General features: G+C 40.5%; 1 protein-coding gene across 1 annotated transcript in view; it reads right to left on the bottom strand.

Moving 5' to 3' along the window:
• The window catches only part of BAZ2B (bromodomain adjacent to zinc finger domain 2B), a 143992-nt gene that overhangs the window by 94826 nt on the left and 33634 nt on the right, over nt 1-15532 (bottom strand).

Genomic DNA, 15532 nt, shown 5'->3' with positions numbered 1-15532 from the left:
AAATAAGGGACTAGAGGAGGCAAGGTAGCAGTGTTCCAATGTTTGAGGGGATGCATAAAGAAGAGGGTGTCAACCTATTCTCCAAAGCACTTGAAGGCAGGACAAGAAGCAATGGATTGGAAACTAACCAAGGACAGAAGCAACCTAAAACTAAGGAGAAATTTCCTGACAATTAGAACAATTAATCAGTGGAACAACTTGCCTCCAGGAGTTGTGAATGCTTCAACACTGGAAAGTTTTAAGAAGAAGTTGGATACCATTTGTCTGAAGTGGTGTAGGGTTTCCTGCCTAAGCAGAGGGTGGGACTTGAAGACTTCCAAGGTCCTTCCAACTCTGTTATTCTATATTCTATGTCGATGTAATATTTCTTCCACTAATAAGAATGTTTTTGGAAAAATACGGTTGCTTTATGTGCTAATTTTCTTTCTTGTAGACTGTCAGAAGATAACTATTGGACACTGTTGGAAACAGGTTGCTGGGATTAAGATAGAATTTACTATCCAGTAGGGTTCGTTTTACATTCTTAAGGATCACCTTTGAACCACGTATACAGGTAGTCCTCAACTTATAACCACAATTGTGTCCCAAATTTCATTTGCTAAGTAAGACAGTTGTTAAGTGAGTTTCCCCCACATTTTAGGACCTTTCCTGCCACAGTTGTTAAGTGAGTCATTGCAGTTGTTAAGTTTGTAACACAGTTGTAAACTGAATGTGGTTCCCATTGACTTTGTTTGTCAGAAGGTCGCAAAAGATGATCCCAGGAAACAACAACCGTCATAAATATGAAACTATTGCCAAGCATATGAATTTTGATGATATGGCCATGGGGATACAATAGTGGTCGTTAGTGTGAAAAATGGTCATAAATCACTTTTTTCAGAGCTGTTGTAACTTCAAATGGCACCAAATAAATGGTTGTAAGTCAAGGACTACCTGTACTTGAGTTCAAATCCTACAATTTCAAAAAGACTATTATGGAAACGGAGGCGAATCAATGGTATGGAACTGAATGGTACACTAAGCAATTTGTTATTTTTAACAATTATGCAGAACAGGTTATAGACTTGCACATACTATGGATAATATACTTTGACTGTGATTTACATTTGTATAAGTCCAAGTATTATGGCTTATTAAAAAACCAAAGTTACAGCAATGTGCCTTAGTTCCAAGGTGTGCCCTTACACTATGTTAACCTTGTCACAATGATTTAGAATATTTTATGGTTATTGTGCTCTGAAAGGATAATTTTTTTAAAATAAATTATTACTATTTACCCCCCTTCCTTCTTGATCAATACCACGATGACAAAGGATGATTTCACCTGCATATGGGTCATGATATACGGTATATATTCCTGGCTGCTGTTTCCAAAATGCCACTATTTCTAATATCTTGGGATATAATTCCTGTATTGTGTAGAAATTATCACTAGGTGGTACTATTTACATCACTTGCACATAGGAGACGTCTCTGTGCTTCTGAACATTCTAATTATTTTAATTATCTAGGACAAAGAAGGTAGAAACTCTGTCTGAAGAAAATGCACTGACTCTATACAAACAAGCACAAAAATGATAAGAAAGCAGAGATCTAGGGATCTAGGAAAGAAAGAACTATTGAAATTACAGTAAGAGGCATTTCTTTCAGAACTCGTAGAATGCTACCAAGTTCTGATTATTTAATGTAATTTAATCTTTAGATTTTATCTTCAGGCAACCATCTTTTGTCAATGTTACCCAGACAAAGGTACCCAGATAAAATGGAGCCTGGCATCCTTTGACAGGCCTGCCATGAGGGCCAAGGGTGTGATTCCTAAATGGGTGCAGTGGTGGGATTCAACTAATTTAACAACCGGTTCTCTGCTCTAATGACCAGCTGGGTAGGTGGGCTCAGTGGTCATGTGACTGGGTGGCCTGGCCACTCAACGTCACTCATGTCGATGGTGCTTCACCTTAGCTGTTACAATGTAATAAGGGTTAACCGGAGAGGCAGTTTCTGTAAGCAGGGCAATAAAGATTAGGCTAGAAACAACACCAGAATGCTTCTTCCTGCCCTTCCTTACAGGATTAGCCCTGTAACAGTGGAAAAAACCAAATGGTGATTTCTTCCAACAACCAGTTCTCCAAACTGCTTAGAAAGTTAACAGCTGGTTCTCCCGAATAGGTGCCAACTGGCTGAATCTCACCACTGGTGTGGCTTTAACAATATGCCACAGCTGGACTGCTGTGGTCCCTTCCTTGCTCCCTCTGATCATGATCTCAGCCAGGCAATACAAGGTAGTCCTTGACTTATGACCACAACGGAGCCCAAATTTTTTGTTGCTAAGTGACAGTGTTAAGTGAGTTTTGTCCATTTTACAACCTTTCTTGCCACAGTGTTAAGTGAACCATTGCAGTCATTATTTAGTAACAGGTTGTTAAGAGAAGCAGGCTTCCCCGTTGATTTTGCTTTGCAGGTCACAAAAGGTGATCACATGACCCCAGGACACTGCATCTGTCATAAATATGAATCATGAAATTGATCACATGACAAAGGAATGCTGCAACGGTCATAAGTGTGAAAAAGAGTCATAAGCCCCTTTTTGCAGTGCCATTGTAACTTCAGACAATCACTAAATGAATGGTTGTAAGTCGAGGACTACCTGTAGTGGTGAAGATGAACCTGCAAATTGCCAGCTCCTGTCCTAGGCAGAAATAGAGGACATCCAATTTACCTGAAAAGAACCTTACATTTCTCCTGGACTTTTCCTTAGGATAGTTTGTCAGTAGACTGACAGAGATCAACCCTAATTAATTTTCTATAGTACTCCAAGCTTCAGCAATTGCCTTAATCATCAGGAGTGACTCCCAGCCAAAAACTGGTGACTAATAATAACCATAACAATAGTCATAATAATAAAAATGCATCACACAGCAGTAGAGTGCGGGGAACGTTGGAAGCTGGTCCCAAGAACAGCAACATGTGGTGTCCAGGCATTACTACTAGAAGCAAAGAAATATAAACCAAAGGATGGAGAAGGAAAGAACAAAGAACAGCAAAGTTTACTTATTCTAGAAACAACAAAGTATCGATGCACTTGGCATTTCCCCCTCAATTATACTGTGTTTAAATTAATCAGGGTTGGCAAACAGGTAAATGCCTGATCCCTTGAGTAAGGATTATCTCCAGGAGACAGACAGGGAGATTTAACACACTAAATAGGTCCTCTGGTATGTTAAAGAGCCAGTCAGATAGAAAAGGGAGGACAAAGTTGCAATCCTTGTTCAGCCGGAAGCTCACAGCTAGCCTAAGCTGTTTTACAGGGTTGGTGAGAACAACACATGGAGAGGCAGGCATTGGGGTGGATAAGACAAGGAAGATATTAAATAATGTTAAATAACAAACAGTAGGGTATTGTTGTTAGCTACTACAGGTGGTCCTCGGCTTACAACAGTCCATTTATGACCGTTCAAGTTACAACAGTATTGAAAAAAATGACTTTTCACACTTATGACCATTGTAGCATCCCCTGGTCACATTCAGATGTTTGGCAGCTGACTCATATGTATGACAGTTGCAGTGTCCGGGGGTCACATAATTCCCCTTTTGTGTCCTTTGACAAGTAAGTCAATGGGGAAGCCAGATTCACTTAACAACCATGTTCCTACTTAACAAATGTGGCAAGAAAGGTCGTAAAATGGGGGGAAATTCACTTAACAAATGTCTCCACTTAGCAACACAATTTGGGCTTCAATTGGGGTCATAGGTCAAGGACTACTTGTACAACTTACCATACATAGCCACTAACATAGATATAGATAAACTATACTGGCATAATGTGCTTGTCCTGGGAAGCCTGGTATGTAAAATCCCTGTTTTGTTCTTATAGTTTGGAACGGTTTTTGTTTACATTGCTCTAGACTCCTAGAGTCATATTTTGTTATGAATTTTTTCTCAAACACTTCCTACATGGAGTACACAAACAAACACAAATACCTTTTTTATGAATTAAAAATGTGAGCAATTGCTTAACAGAAAGAAACTCTTCAAGTTTCTTTATCTGCAACAACAACATAAATAAAGCTATCGATTTCTTACCGGATATAGTTTAAGTTTCGATACTGATCTTTAAATCCCTAAATGACTGAAGATTTGCGTATGGGACCATCTGTCTCATTATAATATTCTTTTAATATCTGCAAGAGAGGCCTTTTTAAAGTGTCCTACTTCCAGTCAGAGGTCCAGGTTTTTACCATTAGGGAGGGGACATTTGGGTGTTTATTTTAATCTCTTTTTTTTTGTTTATAAATATTCGGTTCTTATTTAGGGTTTTGTTAAACTTTGCAAGATACACCTTGAGTAGCTAATGAAAAGAAAAGCAAGACATAGATCAAACCAACCCACATATACACTAAACACAACAGAATCTTAGTTATATTGCTACTTGTAAAAAATGCTAACTTCTGCAACTTGAAAATAGCCACTGAATGGCTCCTTGTACTAGGTAAATCACACCAGGAATCAGAGTCAAATAAGTCAGTCCTTATTAGTCTGTCAAAATCAGTTGTCCCCATTTCTGAGACAGATAACACTTGATTTTGGACTCCTTCGTTATAGAGAAGCAAAAAGAGAGCCTTGGAGAAAATACACAACCAGCACAGCAAAACATAAACTCAGCCAGAGAAAACAAGAATGAGAGACTTAAAATTGCCCTCTTTTTACCTCTTTGATATAAAAGGGAGGAAAGAAGAAACCTGGGAGGCTTTCAAGGTTCAAGACTACTACTACAGCCCGACTCAATAAAAAGCGTTCTAGTAATTTTAGTGAAGTCAGTTTCGTGACCTGCTCTATCTTGAAGGGTTTTCTCTCAAAGTTGAAGAATTAAATGCCACTTGCCACACAGAGACCATCTTTAACAGACTTCTCCCTGTTTACTTAAAATGCAAAGATGCCTCTTGGTATTTTAAACCGACTGCTACCTATTCTCCAAAACACCACCCATGGCTTCTTGTCCAAGAAGCAATGGATGGAAAATAATCAAGGAGAGAACCAACCTAGAACTAAGGAGAAATTTCCTGACAGTGGAACAGTTTGCCTTCAGAAGTTGTGGGTGCTCCAACACTGGAATTTTTTTTTTAAAAAGTTTGTCTGAAATGGTATAAGGTCCCTTCAAACTCTGTTATTCTGTTATGATGCTGCTTGGGCAGCGTCTTCTTCCCATAATTCATTTATTGTTTAAAACCACCCCTTTTTTAAGTGAAGACAATTGCCATGGAAATTCATACTCCACAGTGATAGTGTGCCTATGTGTTGAGGCATTCATATGAAAGGGTTGCTGCAGAGTTATTGCTTTATTAATGTTTGCCATTTTCCATGGAAATAGTATCTTATGCAAGCTAGTGCATCAAGTACTCCCAGGAATATTTAATATAAATTCAGCAGGCCAATTGATGCAGTAATTTAACTCAAAATCCTACTTAAGAAAGCATTTCAGTTTTATGTTCACAATGTAGGGAATGATAGGTACACCAAGATAATGTTAATAGGCATTATCATTAAATTTAAGATGACCCATGTCAGAATATTGAACATTATTTTGTTTCATTTGCAAGGTTTCATAAAAATAAGTATGCACATGAAAACATGCCAAGCTTCTGAAAGTACTTTTATGGGATATAAGAAAAAGATTCTAATATGCTTTGGAAATTAGAAACAGTAATTTCAAAATACATATTTTATAAACAAACTAGTATGTTCAAAAAAGAATCAGATTGTAGCTTATCCTCAAGCAAGTCATAGTGGTGAATTAAACAGATTCTTTCCTTTCTGCCAACTCATTATCTTTTTGTTTCTTAATACATTAATATGCTGGCTAGAGATGAATATTTGTATTTCCTTTCATTTTTTTTCCTTTTGTTTTTGTTCCCGTTAAAAAGTGCCAGCTTTCTGCATGCTTATTTTGCATAATGAAATTTAATACAAAACTACATTGCTTAGACTCTTGACTTATATTATAATAGGCTGAATATTTTTTAGCAAAGCTTTTGAAATTCTACTAGCCAGTATGTAGATAAATGATTGAAAGTATTACCCAAAAGGCCAGCATCCATTTCGACAGGGCTGGTGTCTTAGTAACAAGGAACGATAAAGGCAAATGCCTTTATTAATATTAATGAATTTTGTGCTGCACTGTAATAAGCCTTTTCAAAAGAACTAAAAAGGATAAATACTTAACTAATGCCTTAAATGTAAAAAGATGGTGAACAAAATCCTTTGCAAAGCAACAGAGGCACAAAAATGACCAGCTAGATATCCACCCCACCTCAACTGCTTGTCTATTTAAGACACAGGAGATAAAGACATTGACATGAAGGAACAAAGTGGGTGATTTTAATGTGAAGTTAATGCAATATTCTTTACTATACATTTTAGTCAATGTGAGTAAAAGCTCTACTTCTATGATTTAAATCATTATCTGAATGTATCCACAACATTCACACCTCTGTGCTCTATGCAGTTTTACCTAAATACAGAAATCTCTAAGCAGCTTGTTGCAACATGTCTTTCAAAGATCAGATGTTTAAATTCGCAGTACTGGCAAGTGTATCTCCTGTGTTAAAACTGAGAAGAGCGCCTAATCATCAGGAGCAACGACTACCAGCCAAGTAAAGGTCTCCTGTTTTAATTAACATTTCTCCTAATTTGGTACAATACTGAAAGGTTACAAATAAAAAGGGTTTGCTTCAGGGGTGGGTTGCTGCCGGTATTACTGCCAGTTCAGTGCACAAAAAAAATTGTGTGTGTGCATTTTCATCTAAAAATGTCTGTGCATGTACAAAATGCTAAAAAAAAGGGAAAAAATACATTCTGCAATGAAATTGTTCAAGATGGCGCTGCTGTAGGAGAACCAGTTCAGGGGTGTGGCAGGCCTGGGTCGCTGCTGGTTCCAGCGATCCAGTCTGCCAAGTTACTACTAGTCTGCCGAACTGGTCCGAACCGGTAGGAACCCACCTGTGGTTTGCTTCAAAATCGCTGCCAAATCATAAAAAAAAAAAAACACCATCACATACCACAATGTATATGCTATTGGAAATATGAGTCATAGATACAGTATGGATGTGTGTGTTATCTAATTCCAAAGCTATGGCAACATAGTTCTCTTCTTACCAATGCTGAATGATATGTATGTATATGTATGTATACCTATCTCATAAAACTTTATTCCCCAAATCATAATAGGTGAACATAGAGGTAGATAATTGAGGCTACAGAATCTTGCAATTTTAACAGTAATGCCTTCAAATCTGCTGGGTTTTGAATGACAGATTGCTTTCTGTTTTGCTCTCCTCCTTTCTCTTTACCCAATACACATGAAAACTGCTTCCCCATGTTCCTGACTAAAGAAAAAATATATGTTTTGTCCAACCCATTTGTGATATATTAAAATCTTATTCTGTCCCCTTCAAAATCTCTTCTCTCCATCTCTGTCATACATGAGAGAAACTTGACAAATACATGAGTCTAGTCTAATAGGATTTTTTCCTTTTCTGAAAAACATTGTATAAAGACAAATATTTTGACTATGTATTTGTCTGTCTAGCCCACCACTGGCTTACACAAGTATTGCTCCCTTTGCTTCATAGTTAAATCCTCCATAACTTTAACAATTGAAAACTACATATTTGAATGCTACATGTCTCATTTTACAAGAGCTACCTGATCCATGATGCTCAATGATTGTAGGTGAGATGCTTAAAAAGCCTGGGTGTGTACAGAAACTTCAAGATCAGCCACTATAATTTCATTATAATTGGTGCTTGCTTTGAAAAATCAGGATTGAAAACCAGGATGGCTCATACAACAACACACACACATCTTGAAATAAGCCAACTTTAAATAAAGAATGACAGAAATCAGAGCTAAGCAGTTGGGTCCTGGAAAGGAGCTGAAGAATACAAAAAACGGGCCTGGGGATTGCCAATTATTCTTAAGAATGGGCTCCTTTCTTTGGTGGAAATATATATTATCATCATCTCCTCCTCCTCCTCTCCTCTCTGAAATGCAGATTATTTCTGGACCACTAAGCAGAATGGCAGATATTTCTTATTAGAAACAAGCACAAAGATGTTATTATTTATATTTGAGATCTAGATGCTAATTAGCACAGAATTGTTTTAAGAGTTAATTTCAGCGTGTAGCTTGAACACTGATTCCTATGTTAGCACTTTGGAGATTACATTTCTAGTATGGCTTCACAGGCATCTCTGCCATAATTGCTAATAGCATAACCTTTGAATCAGCCCTCAGGGAAGTCCACTGAAATATATGGGAGAATTCAGACTGCAATGGAGTAAGTGGCTTATGATTCAGATTCATAATGAGGAAAAATACTGCAGAAAATGTATGTATAATATAATTACCATACTCAAATTACACGCATTTGGAGAAATATTTTTTCCAAAGTCACATTATATAATTATAGTAGAGTAACCACAAATAACAGCTGATCTGTAACACAATCTTTCTGGCACGACATCTAGAGTTCCAGTCTGGACTAAGTCTCTGTCTTGGGATTTGTATGGCTGAAAGACTGAAGTTTATTACAAGCCTGCTTAATAGACTATTGATTACTGCAAAGAAAATAATTATATTGCATTGGATGAAACCTGAGCCTCTCTAACTGCAAGCTGAGATGAAGGTGTTTTTAACAGTATAGCACTGGAAACAATAACTTCTAAAACTGTAAAAGATAAACGCTCAATTATATAAAGAGATTTTTTTTTCTCTTCACAAGATCCAGGCTGATAACTCAAGAAATTATCACACGGGGCACGAAATTAGGGCTAAAAAGATGCAATTATATTTCTTCTTCATTCTAGAATATCTGATAAATGTAATATTTACTAGATTTTACTTGAAGACTGCAGTGTAAAAAGCAGCTTCATGTGTGTTCCTATGCAATCAATAAAGTGAAGGCATTGTAATATTAGACGTGATCATGAGCTTTCATCAAATACATCCCAAACTTGTTAGACTAAGCCACATAGGCAGTTTAAGCAATTAAATATAGTGGACAAATATTTACCCATTGTCTCTCTTACAAACACCCAGAGAGCAAGAAAGAAGTAGTTCTGTCTGAGTATCCAAACTACATGATGGCAGACTGTATGAAGGAGATTATATTACCTTGACTAGCTTTTATGGTGATGGCATTGAGCAGAATAATAAATGAAGAAGGGAGGGGGGGGAGTGAAGAACATCCTGTGAATGTGTTATGTCTGATTCAACATCCCACATGAGTAAAGAAACAAAAAAAACAAGATGAAACAGCCATTATTCCTGAGCTTTTTTTTCTTCTAATTATCCAAAATATGTGTAGACTGGTGTCATGTTAATATCTTTCTCAGCGCCTAGTGAGAAATATTCCATATAAAGTAAATAGCATTCTAAATTTGATTTCATATTACCATAAGAATATGATTATACTCTAATATTCTATAATTTATTCCTTTAATCTTTAGCCAGCCATTGACTGTTCCTTATTTAAAATATATGTTGTTAGGCAGAAACCCATTTGGGCTCAAGGAAAAGCAGGTGTGAGAGGAAGCACTTGGGGTTTTCTTCAGCCAACTCTCAATCTTCACCTGGGACAGAAAAGTGCTTGATAATTAGAGATTCATCTGAAATTCATTCCACACACAAGAGCTACTGATCTAAGATTTCCACTATGCTACAGCTTTCCAAGGTCTTGGCAAGTTCAGCTGATTACTCATCCTCAGTGGTTGCTCTCAGGGAATTCCCAAAGGAATGTGACAAATAGTTTTGTGCCAGTTTCCCATTGGTATGGATTTCCACTTCCTGTCTCAGAGTGTTCTTTCCTGATTACAAGGTGCTACAGCACCTTAAAACCCTCTTCCATAATTTTTGACCATGTGGAGATCCCACATATGGCTGCTGCTGCCTGCTTCTTCTTCTTCTTCTTCTTCTTCTTCTCTTCTTCTTCTGCTTCTTCTTCTTCTCTTCTTCTCTTCTTCTTCTCTTCCTCCTCCTCCTCCTCCTCCTCCTCTCCTCCCCTCCTCCTCTCTCTTCTTCTTCTTCTTCTTCTTCTCCTCCTCCCGCAAATGCAGAGTCCGCTTTTTGGATCATTGAAAACTTTTACTTTTTTCACATGGAAAAAAAACAACCATGTTACAAGAGAATGGGGATAAGGGCCACCTGATTGTCTTTTTGTTCTCCCTTAGATATCGGCCCGATTCGCAGGGCTGTCAAACATGGTGGCCCAGATGTGTCATGCACAGACCACACCCACCCCACCTCTGTGAATGGGGAAAATGTCACACAGCACCAAGTGATGCTGTGCGTTTGACACCCGTGAGCTAGAGGGGAAAGCACAGGGACAAAGAGAATACAGCAACAATGAGCAATAGGACTGTTCAACACTTTGGATTGAAAAGGAATCCAGACTATGCAGGATATGCAGGTCATTCCTGTTATCCTTAAAGAATGAGAAAATTATTCAGCATTGCCTGAATAATTTTAATGCTGTGAATCTCCTTTGAATAGTTCTTCTAAGCATCCTTAGGTGACAGTTCAAAAAAGTTCTCAGAGTTTAGGGAGTGTAGCTGGTTATGGAAGGACCTTTGTTTGTTGTGTTTTTAATGTCCTGACCCAAATAATTATCATCTAAACTATACATACTGAAAATACTATGCTGATGCAGAAACCAATCTTCAATATGAATTACCTTTCTATCATAGTGGCTCAAATGTCTCTCCTCCTGCTGCTCTGGATATTATCAATGGACCCAAATCAATTATTTTACAAGTTTTATTTAATTAATGAAAGGATATGTGAAACAAAATAGGTTAACAACATCTGTGATTCACTGAAGATCCACAATACCAATATTTGATTTTATACAATGAGCCATATTTACAAACATAGGACCTTGCAGTGAACTCTGTAAATGCTGAATGTGATTATACTTCAGAAAATGTAAAGCATTTAGATCTGAAATTATTAATCTCAGATAACCCTGGAGAAAATCTATTTTAATTTAGATTGAGATTTAGAGACTTTTTTTTGTTTAAGATTGTTGAAGTTTGCATTGTAAATCATAGGAAATTTACTCCATACTGGACTCGGTGTGAAGCCAATTTATGGATTTATTTTTTATTTTTTGCAGTTTGGACATCAAGCTAGTGGAGATGTAATAACTCCCGTCAGAAATCTCAAACTGCTGCTGACAAAATCAAAAAAAGAAGAAGAAAAAAAGCTAAAAAGAACAATATCATTCAACTGAAGGTATTTACCTTCAGGCTCCTTAGATTAGTATTTAAAATAAGGATCTTATGTAAGGTGACCAGACGTCCCGCTTTTGGCGGGACACCCCCGCTTTTTGATGCATTTTCCCGCGTCCCGCCCGCTTTTTAAAAAGGCACGCTTTTTTTGGCGCTTGCAGCTCCCGCCCATCAGCTGCTGGGCTGGCTCATCGTTCTGTTCTATGCTACCACCTACAAATTTAAGCCAGCCCAGCCTGCCGCTCAGTGATTTGATTGGCTGGACTTCAGCCAATCAGTGAGCTGGCCAACCAGCTCACTGATTGGCTGGACTCCTTAGCTGAGGACGCATGCGCGAGTCTCCATTTTATTTCGTCTTTGTTTTGGGCAGCTGCGCTTACTCACTGGTGGTGAGTAAATCATGTTTTGTATTAAATTTGGTACCGTGGGAATCGGGAAGCGCTGGGCTGGGGGAAGGAGACAGCCCCCTTGCGGAGTTCGCAGCCAGCCCCTGTGCTGCGCTGGAACGGGCGGCAAAACCTTTGGAACCACGTGGAAGTTCTCGGGCGGCTGCTCCCAGCTCTCCGGCCCCGGAGGGAGCAGCCGCCCGCCGGCGGCGGAGGAGGAAGCAGCCCGGCGTCACTGCTCGCCGCGCGCTCCCTCGCTCGCGGCCAGGCTTTGGTGCTGCCTTTCCCGCTCTGTGCGTGCTGCCCAGACCAGACCTCTCTTCCTTCCGTGGAGTCCGTTCGTGAATCCATTGGATTCGCCGCGGAAGGAAGAGAGGTCGTGGCAGCGGCAGACGCCAGCAGAGAACGTCCCCTCGCTTCTGGGCCTCCCCGCTGCTGTCCCGATGTCTCTTCCTTCCGTGGAGTCCGTTCGTGAATCCATGGGATTCGCCGCGGAAGGAAGAGATATCGGGGGAGCGGCGGACGCCAGCAGAGAACGTCCTCTGGCTTCTGGGCCTCCCCGCTGCTGTCCCGATGTCTCTTCCTTCCGTGGAGTCCGTTCGTGAATCCATGGGATTCGCCGCAGAAGGAAGAGATATCGGGGGAGCGGCGCCGCCAGCAGAGAACGTCCTCTGGCTTCTGGGCCTCCCCGCTGCTGTCCCGATCTCTCTTCCTTCCGTGGAGTCCGTTCGTGAATCCATGGGATTCGCCGCGGAAGGAAGAGAGGTCGGGGTGAGCGGCGGACGCCAGCAGAGAACGTCCTCTGGCTTCTGGGGCTCCCCGCTGCTGTCCCGATCTCTCTTCCTTCCGTGGAGTCCGTTCGTGAATCCATGGGATTCGCCGCGGAAGGAAGAGATATCGGGGAAGCGGCGCTGCCAGCAGAGAACGTCCCCTCGCTTCTGGGCCTCCCTGCTGCTGTCCCGATGTCTCTTCCTTCCGTGGAGTCCGTTCGTGAATCCATGGGATTCGCCGCGGAAGGAAGAGATATCGGGGGAGCGGCGGACGCCAGCAGAGAACGTCCTCTGGCTTCTGGGCCTCCCCGCTGCTGTCCCGATGTCTCTTCCTTCCGTGGAGTCGTTCGTGAATCCATGGGATTCGCCGCAGAAGGAAGAGATATCGGGGGAGCGGCGCCGCAGCAGAGAACGTCCTCTGGCTTCTGGGGCCTCCCCGCTGCTGTCCCGATCTCTCTTCCTTCCGTGGAGTCCGTTCGTGAATCCATGGGATTCGCCGCGGAAGGAAGAGAGGTCGGGGGAGCGGCGGACGCCAGCAGAGAACGTCCTCTGGCTTCTGGGCCTCCCCGCTGCTGTCCCGATCTCTCTTCCTTCCGTGGAGTCCGTCATGAATCCATGGGATTCGCCGCGGAAGGAAGAGATTTCGGGGGAGCGGCGGACGCCAGCAGAGAACGTCCTCTGGCTTCTGGGCCCTCCCCGCTGCTGTCCTGATCTCTCTTCCTTCCGTGGAGTCCGTTCGTGAATCCATGGGATTCGCCGCGGAAGGAAGAGATATCGGGGGCGCGGCGGATGCCAGCAGAGAACGTCTCCTCGCTTCTGGGCCTCCCCGCTGCTGTCCCGATCTCTCTTCCTTCCGTGGAGTCCGTTCGTGAATCCATGGGATTCGCCGCGGAAGGAAGAGATATCGGGGGAGCGGCGGATGCCAGCAGAGAACGTCTCCCTCGCTTCTGGGCCTCCCCGCTGCTGTCCCGATCTCTCTTCCTTCCGTGGAGTCCGTTCGTGAATCCATGGGATTCGCCGCGGAAGGAAGAGATATCGGGGGAGCGGCGGACGCCAGCAGAGAACGTCCTCTGGCTTCTGGGCCTCCCGCTGCTGTCCCGATCCTCTTTCCTTCCGTGGAGTCCGTTCGTGAATCCATGGGATTCGCCGCGGAAGGAGAGATTTCGGGGGAGCGGCGGACCGCCAGCAGAGAACGTCCTCTGGCTTCTGGGGCTCCCCGCTGCTGTCTGTGGATCAATTGGATTCTGTTAAGGTTACAATTGGATGTGTTGGACGAATCTTAAAAGATGAAACTTTTATTAAAACGTTTGACTTACTAATAAACAAACTAATCCAACCTAATGTAGAGGAGGAGAAGAAGGGGGGGGTTAAAAAGAGCAGAGGAAAAAGAAAAGAAGCATGAAGAAAACATAAAGAAAGGGATGGGAGGGAGGGAAGAAGGAAGGCAGTTTATGTTGAAACAGAAAATATTATCTAAGGAAGAAAATGGAAATAACTTAGGAAGGAAGGAAGGAAGGAAGGAAGGAAGGAAGGAAGGAAGGAAGGAAGGAAGGAAGGAATTGCACGTAATATTGAAGGAAAGAGAATGAAGGAAAAAGTATTGGAGGATTGAAAGAAGGAAGGAGGAACAAAGAATTACACTTAATATTGACATGGAAAGAAAATATAATGAATGAAAGAAGAAGTATAGGAAGGAAGGGAAGATGAGGAAGGAAGAACACAAAGACTGTTGAAACAGAAAAGATAATATAAGGAAGAAAATGGAAAGACGTATAGGAAGGAAGAAGGAAAAAAGGAAGACAATGTTGAAATGGAAAAGAATATAAGGAAGAAAATGGAAAAAATTATAGGAAGAAAGGAAGAAATGTACTTAATATTGAAACAGACAAGGGAATGAAGGAAAAAAATATTGGAAGGATTGAAAGAACAAGGTTTTCCTTGTATGGATTGATAGTGTCATTCTTAAATTTATTCCCCAAAAATTTTTCCCATTTGTCTAGTTCAATGTTATAGCCAAAGTTCTGTGCCCATTTATCATTGGTTCTTTTACAGTTTCCAATTTCCTCTTCCATTTGATACTTCAAGAGGAATTTGTATATTTTCCCTATCATCTTTCTGTCCAGACTTTGAATAATTTTATTCAATTTGTGTGGTTCTGTTCAATACCATATATTTTAGTGTCTTTATTGTATTAGTTTTAATTTGGAGGTAGGTTAGGCCAGTCACCTTTCATATTCTGATCTGCCAATTCTTCAATTGTTGTTAAATTTCCCTGTCTGTCAATAGATCTCTGTATCTTAGAATTTTGTTCCAATCTGTAAAATTGGGTGTGTCGTTCTTTCTGTTGGTGATAGCCAATTTGGGGTTTTCACATAGTGGATTTTTTTGATTTTGAGCCATTGTTGCAGTAAGTTCTAATTAAATGATTTGAAGTATTGTGCGTTTTAATGTTTGTCATTTCATTCCATAAGAAATTATGCCAGCCTGCCTGCAGGTCATGGCCTTCTAAGATCAGAATTCTTTTATTCTTTAACTCAATCCAATCCTTCATCATTGTCATTGTTACTGCAGTTGCGTATATATAGGCCTCCCTGTGTGCTTCCATGCCATCCCTACAAGATCTGCTGACTCTGCCTGCCTGCTGGTAAGTGAGCTGGGTTTTTTTTCTTTTATTTTTTTAATGTATTTTACAATAATATTTTATTTATTGTGCATATGAGTTTTAAAAATATGTTATTCTGTGTTGATTCTTTTTTTTAAATTGTCTTAAACTATTTAAAAAAAAGATTCTATCCAAAATAAATTGAAACAAGCCATTTTTAAAATTTCTATGCACAATACTTTGAAATGGACTCAGGAGTCATGATTGACACGGAGTGAATTTGCACTTTTAATAATCAGAAGATACAATGCATGAAAAAAGTGACTGATGACCATTTTTCACACTAGCGACCGTTGCGACCATTTTTCACACTTAGCGACCGTTGCAGCAGCATCTCATGTCACGTGATCAAAATGTTGTTTGCAACAGATTCGTATTTATGCTGGTTTCAGTGCCCTGGTGGTGACCTTTTGACAAAAAAAAAGTTTTTTA

This window comes from Thamnophis elegans, chromosome 1, assembly GCF_009769535.1.
Source record: "Thamnophis elegans isolate rThaEle1 chromosome 1, rThaEle1.pri, whole genome shotgun sequence".
Taxonomy (NCBI): domain Eukaryota; kingdom Metazoa; phylum Chordata; class Lepidosauria; order Squamata; family Colubridae; genus Thamnophis; species Thamnophis elegans.
This window is presented reverse-complemented; position numbering and strand designations above follow the sequence as displayed.